This window comes from Lytechinus variegatus, chromosome 3, assembly GCF_018143015.1.
Source record: "Lytechinus variegatus isolate NC3 chromosome 3, Lvar_3.0, whole genome shotgun sequence".
NCBI lineage: Eukaryota > Metazoa > Echinodermata > Echinoidea > Temnopleuroida > Toxopneustidae > Lytechinus > Lytechinus variegatus.
The window spans coordinates 57,055,391-57,075,871 of NC_054742.1; the positions used below are offsets into that span (position 1 = coordinate 57,055,391).

A 20,481-nucleotide genomic window follows, 5' to 3' on the forward strand; every position below is an offset into this window, starting at 1 on the left:
TTTTTGGTTTTTCTTTTTGTTTTTACACATTGTAGAATAACCATTTAAGCACGCAATCCTCAAAGAATGGGTGAAACCTTCAAAGTTTACTAGTAGGCCTATTTTTTTGTGTGAATACAATTTTTTTGGCGGACCAACCTATATTCATCACAAAATCCTACCATTTCAACGCAGGCCGTTATCTCCACACGTTCTGCGATTACATGATGGATACACACACGGCATTCGCACTAACGCTTTTGTATATGGTCCTGCACTCGGTAACAGCACAAACACGAGGTTTATGGCGGTGAATGAGGAAAGGGCCAAATTCGGCCGTGATAGAGTTTGAAATTTACTCTAATTAGTCTGTCCAGAAATTCAAATGTACAGAAAAGGGAAGACCTACACTGCAAAATAATTATTTCTTCTTTTTGATATGAGATCAAAGAATGTAAATAAAAGAAAATCACTATGTCTTCTTAGCACAATATTATATCAGTCATGGCAAATATGTTGCAACGGTGTGAAACAGATGAATTTAGACCAACAGCTACTGAGCAGATAGTACACGGAGGTAAAGACAGATGACAATTAATGGATCAACAGATAAAAGAATTATTGTGAGGGTGAGAGAGTGAAACATGAGGGGAGGAGGGGGCAGTAATGAGAAATGAAGAGTATTTGGAACAAAAAGAGTGGCTAGATCAAAAGGATATAGAAAAGGGGTGCAGTAGCAGTTACTTAAAGAAAAGGGCAATGGAAATTTTCTTTAAGCCGTAAAAATTTATCAGAATTGCCGTTAGGAATAGTTTTGTGATAGATTTTCACAAAAAGAATTTCTTTTTTTTTATCTTATGAATTCAAAAAGTGCAATTGAGGTAAAATATGGATAAAAACCCCGATGTGGAAGAAATAGCTCCCCAATATTTCCACAAAGATTATTACCCTCAGAGTAATAATTGCTGGAAAACCCATTGCATTGTCTAACATACTCTAGGCTACACAGAATACCATTAAACTCGACAAAGAAAGCACTTACATTAGGGAAGTAGTATATCATACACAGCAGTGTCCAGTGCCCCTCTCTGCACACTGAAAACTAGTCCTTTGGGTAGTGACATCACTAATTGTGTGATTCTGGCAGGAAGATCCCAGCTCAAACCAGACAGCAAGCCAAGTTTGTGAGGTTCAGGACTACACCATCACTCGACGAGGTCAATTGCTATGGTCCTCCAGCTTGAATGAATCTTCCTGGCTGCCGGTCTTACATTTTTATTTCAAAAAAAGAAAAAGAAAATCATGAATACAATGCAAGGATACAGTACAGACAACAATATACTATAGGGCAGGTCCAAGCTATCTGACATACAAGTACAGCTTACACAAGAGAAAAATCAGAGGGGTGTTTCACAAAAGATTCAAAAGTGGCTAAAAGAAAGCAGGTGTCAAAATTAACAGACCATCATATTGTTTGGACCATGCTCAGAGGATGCACTCTACTGTGTATTAATCAATGAGACTGAGCATCAAATATTGTGCACAGTGCACATGAATAATTAAGCATGACTTTTCTAGTTGGGGTTGTTCATTTGTGAAACACTCCCAATAATTATGTTGTGGAGGTCATAAACTTTCCATCTGAGAACATAGAAGCGCTTTGAATGCTATCTAATGTGAGTTTGTTTGTTCTATTAAGAAAACCCCCACATGACTTATAGATGTATATTACTATACATGTATATTACTTGAAATTTGAAAGAAACAGATGGAATTTTCAATGGCACACACCTCTGCTATGGCCAAATCCAGAATATATTATGCAACCAACTTCTAATATTTTGAAATTATGACCTTTGAACTTGAACTTGTGACTAGAAAATCTAATCATATCATCCTTACTCGACTTAAATGCATTATCCAAGATTGAAGATGAACTCTTAAACAGTTCTTCAATTAATATAAGACATATCATTGTTTGTAATGATCTATGTGACCTTTGACCTTTAACCCCTACCTCACAACCCCCAAAATTCCCCCAAATTTATAAGTACAATTGTCATTCCATTACACGTACACAATTAAAATTGGAAGCTGAACCATTAACCCTAGTCTACAGTAACTGGGCTATTTCATACCAGGTTTTTACTTCAGATCATGGACGCTGATCACGCGATTGCTGTGAAAAATTGCATGCACATAGAGCCCAATGTAAACTACAAGACTGTAGTAAAAAAAAATATATTTTTCATATTTTTAAAGTAATCAATTGTACAAATAAATGTATGAAATTATGTTTTTGCTTGTAACTCATTAGGTACCATAGAATTTTTTTTCTAAAAAATTATTCACAAAAATTTGCTTATCAGGAATTGTTTTGTGAATTTCTTATGTCTTATATTTTTCAATGAACTATGTTTGCATAATAGACAGAATAAAATAAATTCATTTTCAAACAGTACAATAATAAAATTATGATTTTTTGTTGAAACACAATTTGTATTAATTTACTTTCTTTTTTTTTTGGGGGGGGGACAATTTTTGGGTATATATGCATCAATGCATACATGTATAAAAACTTAATTTTGATTTTGGCAAAATGGGCTCAAAGATTGTTCAAGACTTGAATAGCGACACTCACAAAATTTTGCGCAGCATAGCAGCCATGAAATTTGTTAACCACAGGAATAAAATCTTCTTTAATAACTTACAAAACAAAATATGTGCATACCGATTTTCATTGCGATTGCGTAGTCAAAGTCCAAGACAAGTAGGTCCAGGGTAAAAAACCAGAGATAAAACTCAATAGGGAAAAACTCTGGAAAACCTTTGGATCCACTTTTGCAGAAGTCAACACAATATAAATGAAAATACAAACCTTGTCGAGATAGAGTTGTAAAATGAGTTATCTCCACAAATATCTCCCAGGCTTAATTACCACAGCTTAATTCTACTTGCCTATTATTTTCCAACCTTAGGCACATTATCTACTCCCAGAAAACATTCTTTACAAGTTACAAAGCAGGCATTTGTTCATGAAATAATACATAACTACGAAACTCTGAACTAGGGTTCTAGCTATAACAAATTTAGTGCTGGTAAGAATAATTATGAAGAGGCACAGCTGCAAAGCACAGATTGTACAACAAAATAATTTTACTTCAGATTGATGGTGACTGTCTTGGTATGATAATGCATGCAGAATTTGCACTTTTTTTTTGCAAAAACTAGGACTCTGATAGCTTGAAATACAATCTAAGTGGTGCATTCTCAGCAAATTTTGATTCTATTTTCAGAAAATTTGAACCGGGCGGTGCATCCAATTTCAACCCAAGAGCCAGGTGGTATTGGGCGGCTCTGCCCTGCACCACCCGGCACTTCCCAATGTGGCTAAAACCCTGCTCTAAAGTATCAGCAAAGAAAGAAAGAGCTTGGACCTGCCCCTTAGAGCTACATAAAATTCATCATAAAATAAATTAAAAATATGGGTTCATGAGAAGTGAATGCAAATGCAAGTCACCTATTTGATACTAAAAATGTTTCGAAATAAACTGAAATAAAGTTTGATCTTTTTCATTCAATTTGGCAGATATCTCCCATATCGATTGAAAACCTGAACTTGAATTCTAGAAAATGGGCCCTGGTAATTGATTGCAAATACAAAAATACTATGTTCTGAATGGGTCCTGGTACAATCTTGATTGGAATTAGTGTCTGGTTGTCACTATGTGTAACAGTGCCATTACATAAACAAAACCACTGGGGTATTAAAAGGTAGTAGCTTTGTTCAGGATTCAAAATCAAAATTAATTATTCAGCTGGTAATTCAATTATAATTGCAGTCCTTTAGACAAGTCCTTATTGGTAATTCAATTTAAATTGCAATCCATGAAATGAGTCCTTTGTTGGTAATTCAATTATAATCAAAGCCCTTTAGATTAGTCCTTATTTACACCTTCACTTGGATTAATTGTTCAGATAAAACTTCTTGAATTTTTTTTTCAATCCTTACTACCAGTCTAAGGAAAAAGTGGTTGACCAACAATTTTTTTTTAACTTATGATGATTAACACATTGATGGTGCTTGTATTGTGATTCGCACAAATAACAAGGATTTTTTTTCAGGCCGTAAAATAGCACATACAATATTTAGTTCACCAAATGGAATATACTGTAGATCACAGATTTTGAATGTACGTTTAACACTGGGACAGAGAGGGTAGATAATGACTGGTGTCTATTTTTTTTATCATACTTCACAAAAACACCAATAACTTTTCAAACCAGAAATTCCGGAGTTTACTAGCCAACCCTGCACGTAGATAAAGATTCAAGATTGGGTCCTTGTCTCGGGTAGAACATCTCTCATTTATTCCTGGAAGATGGTTATCACCAGTTAGGGGATGTATCCATGTTGTACACCGAGTGGTATTACTGCAAGTGTAAAGTGAAAGTATAAAATATTATTCTAACCATATTTCCTTTTCAAAACACACATTTTAAAGTTGCATTTGGGAGAAATGTACAATCACCAATATGGTATATATTTTTCTTTTCCATTTTCAGCTTGTTGATATTATACACATCATGCAGACATGATACGTGACAGCAAAACAGTTTTAGACATGTCATTTATTTAATATCCCTCTGCATCACTTTGGAAGTTGATATGGTTTATGTTATCCAACTAGAAGTTAGTAGCAGTGATGCACTTTGCCTTCAACCCACATATTACCCTTTTTCTTTGCTGTGCTAAAAAGAAATTGTGAATCTTTGTCTCTGTGCTACAAATATCTAATATCAATATGGAATTCAATTTACAAAAGATTGAACCAAAACACAATGTGCAATAAAAACAATATGTATCTGAAGTGTTACACATATCAAACTTCAAGCAAGATCAAAATCAAAGGTTTGAAATGGCTCCTTTCCAGAAAAGATTTCCTTCCAAAATCTTGTCAGATGATGTACTAAAAATGGGATCTCAGTTTTATCATAACAAAGAAATAAGACAATTATGTTGCCCAAGAAACTGTGATTAATGCTGGTTAATCGAGACTGCTGGTTTTACACTGGATAGAATGAACTATTATCAGCTCAAATAAGAAGCATGCTCTTGACTTACATTCAACAAGTGCCCTCACAGATTTCAAAAGTCGATAGGTCCTTCATGTTCAGCAAGTTAACCAATTGGTCAGAATCCATTCGTCCGTCTTCGGGCATTCTCTTTCCATTATACCGGCTACAGCAAAATGAAATAAAATACATCATCATTTAGTGGAATGATCAATAACACACCGAGTGATATACCAAATGCTTTCACAATATTAACCCTAAACAGACTGGGCTATTTCGACGCCTAAGAAGACTGAATCAGCCCCCCCTATGATCTCGGTCGTCGATCGCGCGATCGCGACGAAAATTGGCAAGCGCGTTACCCATGGCATTATCTACAAAATTAAAATATCAAATTCTGTGAAAAATCTCATTGCTCATTATTTATGCTAATTTATGCGTAAAATCATAAGTTTGCTCTAATTAATAAAATAATGCCCCTAAACTGCTAATTTTTGTTTCACATACTCTAGCTAAGCATCTGATCAAATTCATTTTTTATAAATTTCAAAAAAACATTTTCTTATGTATTCTATTGTTTTCTAAATTTTTTATGTATTTTTTTGTTTTTCAACTTTTTATTTTTTATTGTTTTTCCAATGGAAATTGTCGGGACTTTATTTGACCATAAACAAGATAAAATTAATTGATTTTAAGCAATGAAAGGAAAAATAATGCTACATTTATGAACTTTGGCTAAAAACACTATTTGCATTGGATTTGTACACAAATTCACGTTTTTGAGTAAATTTGGGTCTGCATGCACTTACGAAATGTTGCATAGTTTCGAAACCGTGTACCCGGGGCTCACAATTTTGGCCTCAAAAGTTGCGCGAGACTTGAAAGTAAAAAGTCAGTGAGCGACGTGGTCAAAAAATTTTGAGCGGCGGAATTATCACAAAAAATGTCGGGGGGATGAACACCTACACTATAACATAAAATGAAAACCAAAAAAATTAACTTCTGAAGGTTTCCATGGTGAAGAAGAAGAGAGAGTGCAAAGGACCATCCAAACTCAATGTTTCGACAAGTGTGTTCTCATCCCCTACTGGTATCAGCGGAGAGTCAGAGAAGCGTTGGAGATTGAGTAACATAATACTGTCCTTCAAAGACAGTGGCCTCCAACTTTAAAGTAATATATGGTTTACCGTTCTCCACAAAGAGGCTAATTACGACATATTAGCTCCCACACTTACACTATTGAAGACAACAAGAACACACTTGTCGAGTTTGGGTGGTCCTTTTCAAGACCAACATATAGCCATGAAATAATACATGGTATACCGTGAAACCCGCTACACTCTTAACCTAAAAATCATTTTATGGTGACAATAATTACTTATTTATTTGAGAATAAATAGAAGATTCATTTCCAAAAGAATTGTGATTAATGCTGGCTAATCAAGCCAGTTGGCTGCACCGTGAATTGTCACCAGATCAAATAAGAGTCATATTTTTTACTTACTTTCAACACCTTAACCGTCTCCTTAGCTCCTGTTAAAGAGTTCATCCTTTATGTTTGGCAAGATAACCGGAAGGTCAGAATCCATTCCTCCCTCCTCTAGCATTCTCTTCCTTGTAAGTGCTACAGTAAAAATAACACAGAAATCATCAATAGTACTATTAGAAATGAAATGTGCAATTATGATACACTAGGTGATATATTCCACCATATATATTTAGTCACTAATTAAACCCTAAAAGCAACAAGTGGAATGCGTCTGGCGGTCTCACCTGCATCACGCGATTCAATATAGCAGCAGTGCTGATTAAAAACTACTATAACTCACACAAGATGCTCAGTGATACTTGGTTACTCTTATGTCCACGTTTTATGAACTAGACCAATACACTTACAGAGATATGATGGTAATTCAACAAAACCCCCAACATGGCCAAAGTTCATTGACCTTACATGACCTTTGACCTTGATGATGTGACCTGAAACTTGCACAGGATGTTCAGTGATACTTGATTACTCTTATCATTTGTTAATGATAATGCAGGCACCTTGGGTATATTACAGTATGCAAAAGTACTTGGCAGAAGCAGCTTGTGCTTGTTGCCAGTTAGAAATACCCTTGAGTGTGCTGCAATGTCACAACACATAAACAAATGTGCATTATTTGTATAACATTGCACAGCAAGTTGCCTGTATGGGGAGTTGTCAGATTTTGACATACATGTATTGTGCGATATGCTCTAATATTGCGCAGACAAGCATTTTATATTGCCCTAAAAAAATAATTGTAAATACGGCACAACTTACCACTTGTTCTAGTGACATATTTCTAGACATTTCCTTGAGTACGTTGAGTTCATCCTCCATCATAGCGATGACTTCTTTACGATCTACTGTAGCTCCATATACCACGATTCCTGTCGGGCCACTTCTGCCAGATGAATCCTCCAATAGCACCCTGTGCTTGCTGCAGGGAGAAACATAAATTGAGAATGAAATTATGTTCTCAATTAAATTTGCAAATTGAAAAAAAAATATCTCAAAATGATTGTGAAATGTTTATAGAAATTTTATCATTTTTTCTTCTAATTTTACATGTACAACAAACTTTTCTTCAGGGTGAACTACCCCTTTAAGTTATACATGACCATTATTTCGCCATTAGATTTGCATCATGTAAACACAAATGGGGCTAGGTAAAAACACATCACCTTAAGTTCTGAAACTGTTTTTTACACTCTTCGTATTTTTGGGTTAAGTGGCAAGTTAATACTAACTAGCAAATCAGGCAGATACATCTACATGTAAATATTGAAATAAAAAAAATCTTACCTGATTTCATGAATTAATTAAATTAAAGTATAATTCACTAGTTTCCACCAAAGTGTCTGCCCAGTTTCATCAAACAGCATGATAAAATTAAATCTAACAACCCCCCCCAAAAAAAAAACAAGAAACTAACCTTCCATTGAAACTTGGGCTGAGCGGCAAAGGAGGGCCCATTCAATTGGATACTCAGTTACTTTGAGACCGGTGGACCGCATGAAATAAATATATACATTTGAAAGGCACAGCCAAGGACCTTAATTTCCATCTGATATTACAATCAAAGCAAGATCACCAAGCAGGATTTCTCAATTTCCTTGCTTGAATTTATCAGCCTATAACATAATAATTCTGTTTGCATGGGCATACCCATTTGTTTTGTCTGTTTGCAACTTATAGTTACTGGTATTCAGCTGTGGAAATACAGCAGAGTATCTAAATGTTACCAACAGAAAGAACATAATGGAAGTGTCCTCGCTACAAGATTAAAACGTTACAGGCTGGCAAAAGCCAAGCAACAAAATCAAGAAATCCTGCCCAGTAGGCTACTCTTATTTCCATGGTTCAACTTGGTTGAATAAAGGTTTTAAAACTATCATTATATGAAAATTTTAGAACAAGATTATAAACAATAGGACTCAAAGTGATTGGTCTTTGCAATCTTTGGTGACACTGAATTTCTTATGCATATTTTCTTTATTTCACTGGTCCACTGGTCTCCGCTTAAAATCACTAGCGGTCAGTGGTCAACAATAGAAATTGTAATGACTCAGCTCTCCTTGACACTCTTGATCCAATTCTCTTCATCACGTAGACGCCCTGTTAAGAAAATACATATATAAAGACAGATTGTTTACCTCTGCCTTCATTGCAGTTATAAGATTAACAAAATATGAGCATTTAAATTTTGTTTTTTAAAGCCAACCCAGGGTGTGATACTGTATATATGTGGATAGGTTCACATCAACAACAAAACTTAAAACTGAAACCCCCTGAAAATATGTGGTAACTGCACGTTACCATAAGAATGCCTTCAACTACATTTGAAATAAATCATCCACCTGAAAAAGGATGTGATATTCACATCAAATTTACTTGATCCGATTTCCCTATTATTAACTGAGCATGGTAAGGCCTAGATTAGATTGACAAATTAAAGACATTCTAAAAATAGGATCACATAGATGCCAACTAACACCTTACCCTGCTAACAAGCCTGTATTATCATTTTATAGGGGGAGATAAAAAAAATACATTTGCTTGGAGGGATGGGTTCTTACAAGTGAATATATTTGTTTGCCATATAACTTTTCAGACTTCAGAACACTAAAAATTATATCAGACAAGAAAAAAAAAATTGCACAATCCCATACATGTACATGTATATATTATTAGTGCTTTATATTCTTGTTTAAAAATGATTATGATCCCTAGATTGGAAATGCGATAAAACCTCAAATCACTCTTTATTTTTTTATAATTTCAAACATGTAAAGACATTTCCTATCAATCTCTACATGTACATGTACCTATTATTACTAAAAAAAAAACAATGAAAATAGTAATGTTGCCACTTTTAGTAAAATAAATGGGGATCGAAAAGGGCTTCAAATGATTTAATATGATTAAAAAGGAGCTCCTGGAATTAAGGACTTACCACTCTCTGAATTTGACCGCCTGGCATCGCCCTCTTCACAAAGATACCATGGTCATTCTCTGCAACATCCTCGTTGATAACTGCCAAGGATCACCCTCTTCAAAAAGACCCTGAAGTCATTCTCTGCAATATCCTCACTGTTACCTGCCAGGGTTCACCTTCGTCACAAAGATCCCAAGGTCATTCTCTGCAACATCCTCACTGTTTTCTGCCATAGTTCATCTTCTTCAGAAAGATCCCGAGGTCATTCTCTGCAACATCCTTGCTGTTACATGTACCACCAATTCCTGACAGATAGTAACAAGAATATTATCATCATTAACAATATTATCATTTTTTCCTGTATGATAGACAAGTTAACAATTGGATTGCATTGGAGAAAGATGTAATCATACAGATGCTTAACTTCATCCATGAAAAACTTAGCTAAGATTCCCTTGGTCAGTGCAAGTTGACAGGAATATGGTATGGACACTATGAATTACCAAAACCATTAAAGGTCCCCCATTGCAACAACATGCAACACTAAAGGGAGATCATTTTGGTAATATGATATCGAGAAATGATGAAAATTTGCAAAATAGTATTTAGAATGAAATTTGTCATCATTTATATTGATCTCAGAATACCGGAGGGAAAATATCTTAATCTCACAATCAGGTGAACTCTTATGTATTGGCAAGGGTGTAGGACTAATCTTCAATTTTGCTTTTTTATGGACTCACTTTCACTTTTTGTAACATAAGCAAAATTTCACCTTTTTTTAGCTTACTTCTTTTGTCGGCACATTGTATTATTACTAAAAAAATAAAATGACATCACAGATATTTACCTAGTCATGTTTCAAAGCTGCTGAAGACAATGGTATCCGTCTCTCCAAAACGTTATGGACTGTGACTGGTAATGTTCAATGATCCTAGATAACATAAACAAAAGAGGATTCAGGATTTCTTGTGTGATTGAAAATGGCGCTAAAGGTGACGAATTTGTCATTAATATTACTTATTTTCACAAATTTTGTTGATGCCAGGTTTTCAAGATTTTTGATAATTATTATAATACTAATTATTCATAATCATGTATTAAATTTTAGTATTTGTTAAATAATTTTTATCTATATATTGTTCTTCAAAACGGCAATTTATAACATTGATAATCGTAGCTACGTCATAACGAAGCGGTTCAAGGGTCAGACCTATTGTATTTGCTTTACAAACAGGTCGAGGGATCTACATGAGATTGGTCTGGTAAGATACCTTCAATTTTTAACAATTTTATTAACCAATTTTTGAGACCTTCCTACGCATTAGGCATAGAAAGGTGTAAAAATAAATATAATCACCACCATTTACGTGATATTTATCTTAAAAGATGGATTAACTAGGGAAATCCACTGGCTCACTGCAACCATCCTGTCTGTGGGGAATCTACAGGTAGGACTATGGTATGACAATGTTGTACATAGCACACACTTTAAAGATCATTAAAATATTACTTTTATGACCAAAATTAATAATTTCCATACAGTTGCAATTTATTTTTCATTAGTAACTTGGGAATAACATGTATTCACCAGAGTGCTCAAAACTTGAATTTTGGGCATATTTTTGTGTAGCCTACATGTATGCCCTCTAATCCATTGGTGGAAAGTAATATGGCAAGAAAATTTTCCTTTTTCAATCTCTATTTTTGATTAAGAAAAAAAATACTAGAGTTGAATTATAAGAGCCAATTTATATGATGAATAGCTGTAATGGAAACTGACAGTGCAAGCATCTGTATCGTAAGTGAAGAACAATAGAATTAGAAAACAAAAAACAAGAAAACATTAAAAAGTGCTAAAATGTCCCGCTTCAACCACTGAACTGAAAATACCGGTACGTATTTCTAGTTCAGTGGTTGAAGCGGGACATTTTAGCACTTTTTAATCTAGCACCGCTCATGATTTTGCCGCCCTCTATACGCGTCACGTAACTAGATTGCATTAACAATGGATCAAAGATGGCAATGACAACAAATGTGAGTAAACTCCCTTCTACTTTTATTTTTCTATTGCATTTCTGCGATATGTTCCATAACTATCCATTTTTTGCCAAACGTTGCCAACCGATATTTTTACCCATGTACAGAAGTGTTAACCTCAGATTCTAAACATAACTAGCAGTTTGGTGCATTTGTATAGTTGCCTTTTCCCTTGGTATGTGGGAGCCTATGTATTCGAGCGCCAGGCGTTAGTAGCCTGGAGGCGTCTGGGGAGTGTAAGTTTAATACTCTACGTATATCACTCCCCTAACGCCTGGATTTGCTTTACATGCCTCTCCGTGGAGGCCAGGATTACCCGTGTTGAACCTAGACCTAAATCACCAATTTTATTTTTTGTTTTTCGCCCAAAGTTATGTACATGGGCAAGTTTAATGCTTACTCCTATTTTTAAAAACTTTTTTGTACTTTTCATTAAATAAAAAGTATTAAAATTGAAAGAAGTTAAGAGCAAGAGCGTTCACTTACCCCGTCTGTTTACGTCGCCATCTTTATTTGTTTTGTTATTGATACCTAGATACACACACGGTAACACGCGTGCAGAGCTGCAACTTAGATTTAAAAAATACTTGCATTTGCCAATTAAAATCACGATTCGTAAAACATTTGTTTCGGTTGATAAATATCATAAAGTAATTTATATGATATTTATTGATTAAAACAAATATTTTGCGATTCCTGATCTATCTATCGGCAGATGCAAGTATTTTTTTAATCCAAGTTGGCAGTAGAGCTGCCAAATCGGCAGATGCAATTATTTTTTTAATCCAAGTTGGCAGTACAGCTGCCAACTTGGATTAAAAAAATACTTGCATCTGCCTCTCCACGGAGAGGCATGTAAATCAAATCCAGGTGTTAGGGGAGTGATATATGTAGAGTATTAAACTTTCACTCCCCAGACGCCTCCAGCATGTCCAGGCTAGGCGTTGCGTTAGGGGAGTGACTACGTACCGGTAGACGACTCCCCAAAGTATTTTTTTAATCCAAGTTGGCAGTAGAGCTGCCAAATCGGCAGATGCAAGTATTTCTTTTAATCCAAGTTGGCAGTACAGCTGCCAACTTGGATTAAAAAAATACTTGCATCTGCCTCTCCACGGAGAGGCATGTAAAGCAAATCCAGGCGTTAGGGGAGTGATATACATGTACGTAGAGTATTAAACTTTCACTCCCCAGACGCCTCCAGCATGTCCAGGCTAGGCGTTGCGTCAGGGGAGTGACTACGTACCGGTTGACAACTCCCCAAACGCCTCCAGGCTAAGTCTGTGCCCAGATGTCAGGAAAACTGGCACTCCTTAGACCTTCGTCCATATAATCGTGGTAAGTGCATAATTTCTGTTTTCACAATTCATTCGGAGAAATATTTAGACCATAAATCACGCTAGTCCCGTGAGTTTGGTCAAATACTAGGGTGTCTGGAGAAAAAAATTATGTTTCTTATTTCAAGAAAATATCACATTTTCTTTGTGAATTTGAAGAGAAATGACCTTCAGACTGACAGAAATGTAACATTTTTGAAAAAATTCCAATTATTGGCTGCAAAAAATAAGAATGAAATTAGGTCAATTTTCAGCATTTCTCTGCCATAGACTGTGTAGTTAAGAAATGGGACACACACAAATCCAAATTTTTAGCTTCCGAGAGCTGTTATACATTTATTATTAATGCCAAAAACTTGTCCATAAAGAGTCCAATAGATTTTTCATGCTCTTTCTGATGTTATGATTTTTATAAAGATTTTGAAACCAGATCACAATGAAAAATTGTGACAAAGTGAAAAAAATTGTGCAAAACAGAAATTTCATTTTCCCATAGAAAACGCATGGGGAAATGGCAATCTCAACACACACACAAATAAGGGTTTGCAATTTATCTCTAAATCCTTATGTAGGGACAGTGATTTTCCGCGATTACGGAAAACGGACGGAATTCACGGAATCGGCTGTTTAAAACGGAAAGTGGCTTTTCAAACGGAAAATCACAGAAAACACTTTTTTCTCAAAATGCACAAAATAGCAACAGAAATTAATCCCAAATGAGGCAAAACCTCAACAAAATACAAATATCAACTTAAAAAACACGATCTCACTTTGCAACAACAATCATAACAATCAACACTCGTAATTACACTCGAGCCTCTCCATCACTCAACCGTATCCAAATTAGTTTACACTCACGTCCGCATATAAGGCAGAATACGGCCGTGTGTTGCTGCCCTCTGCGTTCGGTCATAATATAATGATCACGGTGCATTCATCAAATCCAAAATGGCGGATAGTCGGAAGTCGTCGACTGCTCTAAACGATGTCCGAAAAGTCCCAACTTCAGCAATAAAATCCCATTTAACAATAAAATAATGCTAATAATATGAAAGGTGAGAATGTATTCAGTAGAGGCGCTGGTCAGAAAATTGGGATCGTCCCAGTTTACAGGGACTGTCTCAGTTTACAAGGATTTCTCACGCAAGAAATCTAGGAATGTTCATTCACCTGTCAAGTGCCGACACCAATCAAGTGTGCTAGTCAATGTAAACATATCAGGTTTCATAACAAGATTATTGGAAGACGGTAAGTCATGAAAAATAGACGGTGAACTGGGGGGAATTGAGGTCACTGAATCTATTTTTAGCACTCTCAATTTCCGTAATTGCTGTCTTTGTCCCGTAGGGGGAAGTGAAAAAAAAGTCCCCATAATGGCATAAACAAGGACAGTCTCAATTTATCAAGACATAATTTGTCTTGGTTTATGAGGATATCCTTGTTTTCTGGGACAATCCCAATTTTTTGACCAGTGCCTCTACTGGTATTCATGTTGATTATGTTTCTCTAAATAGTTTTTGAGCTCGAATCTCTTCGATTAACATGGATTTTAAAGCGATGTTAGTACATTGGTACATGTAGATGCAAATTTTGAGCAGCGCCACTCACACAACATGCGAGGTTAGTAATACTAACCTCGCACAACGCATGTGGTTCACTTGGACTTTGACGTTTTCATTCATCACACGAATGTGAGGGAATGAAAAACGCCAAACGTTTCAGCATTTCTCCACTATCGTACTCTTATTTTAATGATTTAAGTTTGTTTTAAAAATGAATTGGAAATTATTTATAAAAGTGTTTTTATCGCTTACCTCCAAGTCTCAACCAGGATACTCCGTTCGATCCGTCCTTAATACTGCGGTGGAAAGTACGCAAACAACAATCGAAAAGCAATTTTTTGTATCGAACATTCTCAATTCAAGTCGTCAGCGCATAATAGGAAATTGTACCAAAAATCAACAGGTTGCATCTCATGTATATACTTATTGGTAAAGTACGCCATCTTTTGACAAGATGATGATGAAAGTGGATTGAACGAACAAGAAAATAATGCTGATCACCTAGAATGCAGCTAGCTTGCAACACCGTAAACAAAGGTACGGTAGGCACTTAAGAACCAAGTTTGAAAGGACACTCGTAAAATTACGTCACTGTCGCGATGAATATTCATTAGATCGTGGTCGTGCGTGTTCAATACAAACTCTCTGCATGCATGCACTCAGTGTGTATTGAACACGCACGACCATGATCTAATGAATATTCATCGGCGAGAGTGACATAATTTTACGAGTATCCTTTCAAACTTGGTTCTTAAGTGCCTACCGGCTGCCTTGGTGAATATCGCGCGCCCTCTTTAGGCAAAAGTTGATATCAACGCTGTTCAAGAGGCATCAACGTGAAGATCACGAAAAATGCTCTTATTTTATTAAAAAAAACAGCAAAGAGAATTCAACAAACGATCCATATGGTTCGGTAAGTGTAATATAGAACAAGTAGAATTCTTAGCTATGATGTAAAGTCATAGTTATTTTAGTAAAAAGGGTGTGAAAGATTCGCGTGCACCAGGTGCATATGAATCCTTGGCTTCACACACGAGACGATTTGAAACCATGAGTGGAGCAGCGCTAGCATTTTAACATCGCTACTCGTTGCGTATTATTGGTTTTCTATGTCATATGGCCATGCGTTTTGAGTTGGGCCCATTTCCGTTACAACTCAAATTTTCCTCGAAAATCGCACCATTGTATACAATTGTATTTTTTTCTTATGTTTGACATCCTTTACCCATAAAAGTATATATATTCCGAAAGGAAATTGTGTGAGGAATTCAAAAATGCAATCAGAAAAGGCATAGGGTAATGTCATAAAAAGTTAAAGGTCAAAATATGTGGAAAACTGTGAAAAAAAACATACTTCCCAATAAATCTGAGAATCAGATAAACTTTACACCCTATAGGGAAATAACATGCATATTTCAATTCTTTAGAGTGAGACCTTTCCAGTGATATATAACTTGTTGGGGATAACTCTACCAAAATAACTGGGCGCAATCATCTTTTAAGACCAAATTTCACATCACAATTTTTGCGGGTAAATATGTATCAATGCTTGATTTACCCCTAAAATATTAATTAGTCTTGCCTTTAGTTGCATAAATACACTTGCAAACACTAACCAGTATATTATATTTACTGTGGTTATTATGAATAAAAAATGATTTCATTTGACTCAAATTGTGGGATTTGTCACCTCTTGGCTCAAAGACCGGTGGACCACAGGTTGGCAAAGTTCTGAGAGTCAGGTTTAAGATATAAATATAGGAAAATGTGAATGCACAATGAAAAGTTCTCATTACTGCTTACATGTAGCTTATTTAAAATTAGTGTGAACAAAAACAACTGACAAGTTATAAATAAATCCAGACACCTGGCAAAAATACTTTGATTATGTTATTTTAGAGTGTTATATTTTAAATATACCCTCTTGCTCAACATTCTGCAGGACATGGTCTCTTGGTACTGGGTCAATTGAATGTCAATGCACAGAACATATTTCTATGGGTACATTTGCCTCTGTTTAGTTTAATCTTTGTACCAGTTTCATTCTCAAGTAGTTTTTTTGTTTAGTTTTTTTTTATAATTTGGAAAAATATTCTCTGAACACTTTTGTGCCAGCCAAATATGTGTCATTTACTGATTTATAGAAGCAGTGTGATGTAACATTAAGAAAAAAGTAAATAGAATCAGATGAGGACTTTATTGCAACAAACAAGTTTTCATTAATAATTAAAATTGCATAAAAGGTGTATTTATATCTATTATGATACCAGAGTAATCTGAAGATTCTGACACAAAGTTATCATTATCGGTCTATGCTGTCAATATTGAAACCATGAGGTCATAATTATTAAAACAATAGATTGATTTATCTCTGAAGCCTTTAATTAGTTTGTGCTTTTCTTTTTGAAATTTATGCAGCTTCTAAATTTTATTCAAGGTGTAACCCACAACTGTATTTTATCTCTCCTCATTTCCTATACATCAGACAGTCACAATTTCAATCATGTTAATTTCATGTTTTACATCAATTAATGATACTAATTAGCTTAATTAGGTACCCTTTAAACTTAAAAGTTCAAATTTGACCCACTTATGATTGAAGAATAAGCTAGTGAGCCCCAAAACTATTACATATTTAGGTACTGTGATGTTACACATTTAGTTTCTTAATGAAATGAAAATTTATGCTCCCCTCGTCCACTCATGGTTTCAAATCGTCTCGTGTGTGAAGGATTCATATGCACCTGGTGCACGCGAATCTTTCACACCATTTTCACTAAAATAACTATGACTTTACATCATAGCTATGACTTATAATTTTTCTATAACACTTACCGAACCATATGGATCGTTTGTTGAATTCTTTTTGTTGTTTGTTTTAATAAAATAAGAGCATTTTTCGTGATCTTCACGTAGATGCCTCTTGATCAGCGTTGATATCAACTTTTGCCTAAAGAGGGCGCGCGATATTATTCACCAAGCCGGTAGGCACTTAAGAACCAATTTTGAAAGGATACTCGTAAAATTATGTCACTCTCGCCGATGAATATTCATTAGATCGTGGTCGTGCGTGTTCAATACACACCGAGTGCATGCATGCAGAGAGTTTGTATTGAACACGCACGACCAGGATCTAATGAATATTCATCGCGAGAGTGACATAATTTTACGAGTGTCCTTTCAAACTTGGTTCTTAAGTGCCTACCGTACCTTTGTTTACGGTGTTGCAAGCTAGCTGCATTCTAGGCGATCAGCATTATTTTCTTGCTCGTTCAATCCACTTTCATCATCATCTTGTCAAAAGATGGCGTACTTTACCAATAAGTATATACATGAGATGCAACCTGTTGATTTTTGGTACAATTTCCTATTACGCGCTGACGACTTGAATTGAGAATGTTCGATACAAAAAATTGCTTTTCGATTGTTGTTTGCGTACTTTCCACCGCAGTATTAAGGACGGATCGAACGGAGTATCCTGGTTGAGACTTGGAGGTAAGCGATAAAAACAGTTTTATAAATAATTTCCAATTTATTTATTTTTTTAAAACTAAAACTATTAAAAAGAAATCATTAGTGGAGAAATACTGAAACGTTTGGCGTTTTTTATTCCCTCACATTCGTGTGATGAATGAAAACGTCAAAGTTTACTATGAAACCACATGCGTTGTGCGAGGTTAGTATTACTAACCTCGCATGTTGTGTGAGTGCCCCTCGTCATGCTCCCCTCGTCTACCACCATGCAAAAATGGTCAATCGATGTTACATAATTGCTAATTACTGGTAAACGAAGTAATCTCAAGTATTTCTTTTCCTTTTAAGTAATTGGTATAAAGATTCCCTTTAATATGATACCAAATATACCCATGTAGCACATGTATTTCAAGTTTTATACCATTAATAATTTCTGTGCTTGTCGTGCAAATGTAACGATACCACCTATTTGCGGGCCCAACTTAAAACGCATGGCCATATGTAAACGGAATTGTCAATTTTTCTTGTACACAAAGTCTATGGAGTATGGGGGAAACGGAATTTCCTTTTTCAGGCCTGAACTTCCCGAAAAAAATGTGCCATATTCTTTTCAGTGTGGCTTCAGTTCAGACACCCAACAAATACACGGTACCGTAAGCCCCTGGGCTCCCGCCCGCCCGAGCGGGAGCTCCCTGGCCTGGCCTGGGTGGGTTATGCACACTGGCACCGCCACTGAGAAACTAAAAAACTGAAATTCTTATCACTTTATATCATCCACTCATACGAGATTCAAGATTCCAGGCCATAAATGAATAAATAAGATGACTCACCTCTAAATCACCATCGATTTGAAAGAAAACATCTTTTCAGTAAATAATTCCGAGCTTGCTTGCTTCTTGAATGTGGCGCCGCTCTTCTTCAACGAGCGTAGAGGGCGTCAATATTTTTTTTTTATTGGCAGCATCTCTGGAATCATGAACTATTATTGATGACGGTCCAACATCATACTATACTATTTTTATTTTTATGATGAATAATATGACAAGTACGATCACGATGATAAGGAGGGAGTACAAGATGATGAAAGTCATGGCGACGTTTTACGACCAAGAAAGAAAACATAAAGAAGGGTTCACCCGGGGGATTCACTCTTAAAAAAAAAACATGCAAAGAAAAAGGGATTGGTCAAATTCTCTATTTTGTCCGACCTAAAAAAAAAATTGGTCAAAATCAATCAAATTACTGGTAAATTTTACCCAGTAACTTAGTTGATCTGACTATTTTTCTCAGTGGGACACATTATTAGCCAAGAAAATTGTCATTCTTTTTCTGACCAATATATATATGTCATACTTTTCAGATAATAAAAATCTAATCACAAAATACAAATTTCTGTAATGAAAAGGTCAAAATTGCTCGCTTCATCTGTGAGCAGCTTTTTATAAATTTTGCTGTTTACACCGTGTCTGGAACCCTCTTTTCATTTAGACTCGTTATGTTACCACCCCTTAAAAAATCCCTCACAGAAAAAGACTTTTTTGTGTCATGCAGTCATCTACGCGGGCTGAAATTTTTGATATAGTAACAAACATACACCAAAAGGGACCTACTTTAAGAACTGTTTGGAGTGAATCATGGAGAGATAACATATCTTACTATAAACAAATGATGTGAGCGTGGAGTGCAGGCTAAAAATTATTGATATTCTGACTGAAAACTAAACATTTATGGTGAATTATCGGATGGTCTAATATCACTTGGTCTACTTATTTGTTCGTCCAACTTCACATAGTCTAAACTCATTTCTTCTAAAACCACTTCGGCTAATATCCAATAGACCAGTTCGTAGTTAACTTTATGGACAATTTTGGTCAAATGACCTTTAATTTCTTTCATTATGATAGGCAGATTTCAAAGCAAGATATTACGTAAGCATGCCTTGCATAGCAGGGTGAAGAAATTGAATAGACCAGGTGACCAGAATAGCACACCAATGAACACTTTATGAAGGTATTTGTTGCTTTCCTACTTTGAATGCATATCATAGCATGTTGCACAATGTACTTGTCAAACTGTGAAATACCAGTCGTTCGTGGACGCATTGTTGTTGTTTTTTATGTAAATGAAAATTCAATTCAAAAGAATATATGAATAATCAAGACATCGATGTTGGTGCTCATCTCATTAGATTTTAAACCACCATGGCACTTTAGTACAAATGACCTTCCTCTGATCATGTGCAGAATCTTTTGATCATGCGCAGAAAGGAACTACGAACTGGCTTATTCGTCTAATTCCCACTTGCTCTAATATTTTTTTGATATTGTGTCCCCCCTACTATTTTGGGTTGGGGGGGGGGGGATTTCCGCCCATGCCAACCTGATATGTAATAATCTTGAATATGATTTTTGTACAGGGATACTTGAAATATGTTTTGTTATTTGTATGTCAAAATGTACATCACAATTGTTGAAAATGGAAATAAATGGACCGAAATGAAATTTCACATGTTCATTAGGAGAGGAAGCTGAATGGTCTTGGCTAGAAGCA

The 20,481-nt window shown here is 35.5% G+C and overlaps 1 long non-coding RNA gene across 2 annotated transcripts; it reads right to left on the reverse strand.

Moving 5' to 3' along the window:
* Positions 1-2,745: 2,745 nt before the first annotated feature.
* Positions 2,746-18,848, reverse strand: LOC121411454. Of its 2 annotated transcripts, XR_005969469.1 has the most exons (7): positions 18,762-18,848; positions 10,372-10,455; positions 9,540-9,826; positions 8,019-8,701; positions 7,364-7,523; positions 5,105-5,221; positions 2,746-4,413 (listed from the first exon to the last, which is right to left on the reverse strand). It is a non-coding gene; the product is annotated as an uncharacterized LOC121411454 (long non-coding RNA). The 2 variants fall into 2 exon arrangements; XR_005969470.1 differs by lacking the exons at positions 2,746-4,413; positions 5,105-5,221 and adding an exon at positions 6,566-6,679.
* Positions 18,849-20,481: the final 1,633 nt, after the last annotated feature.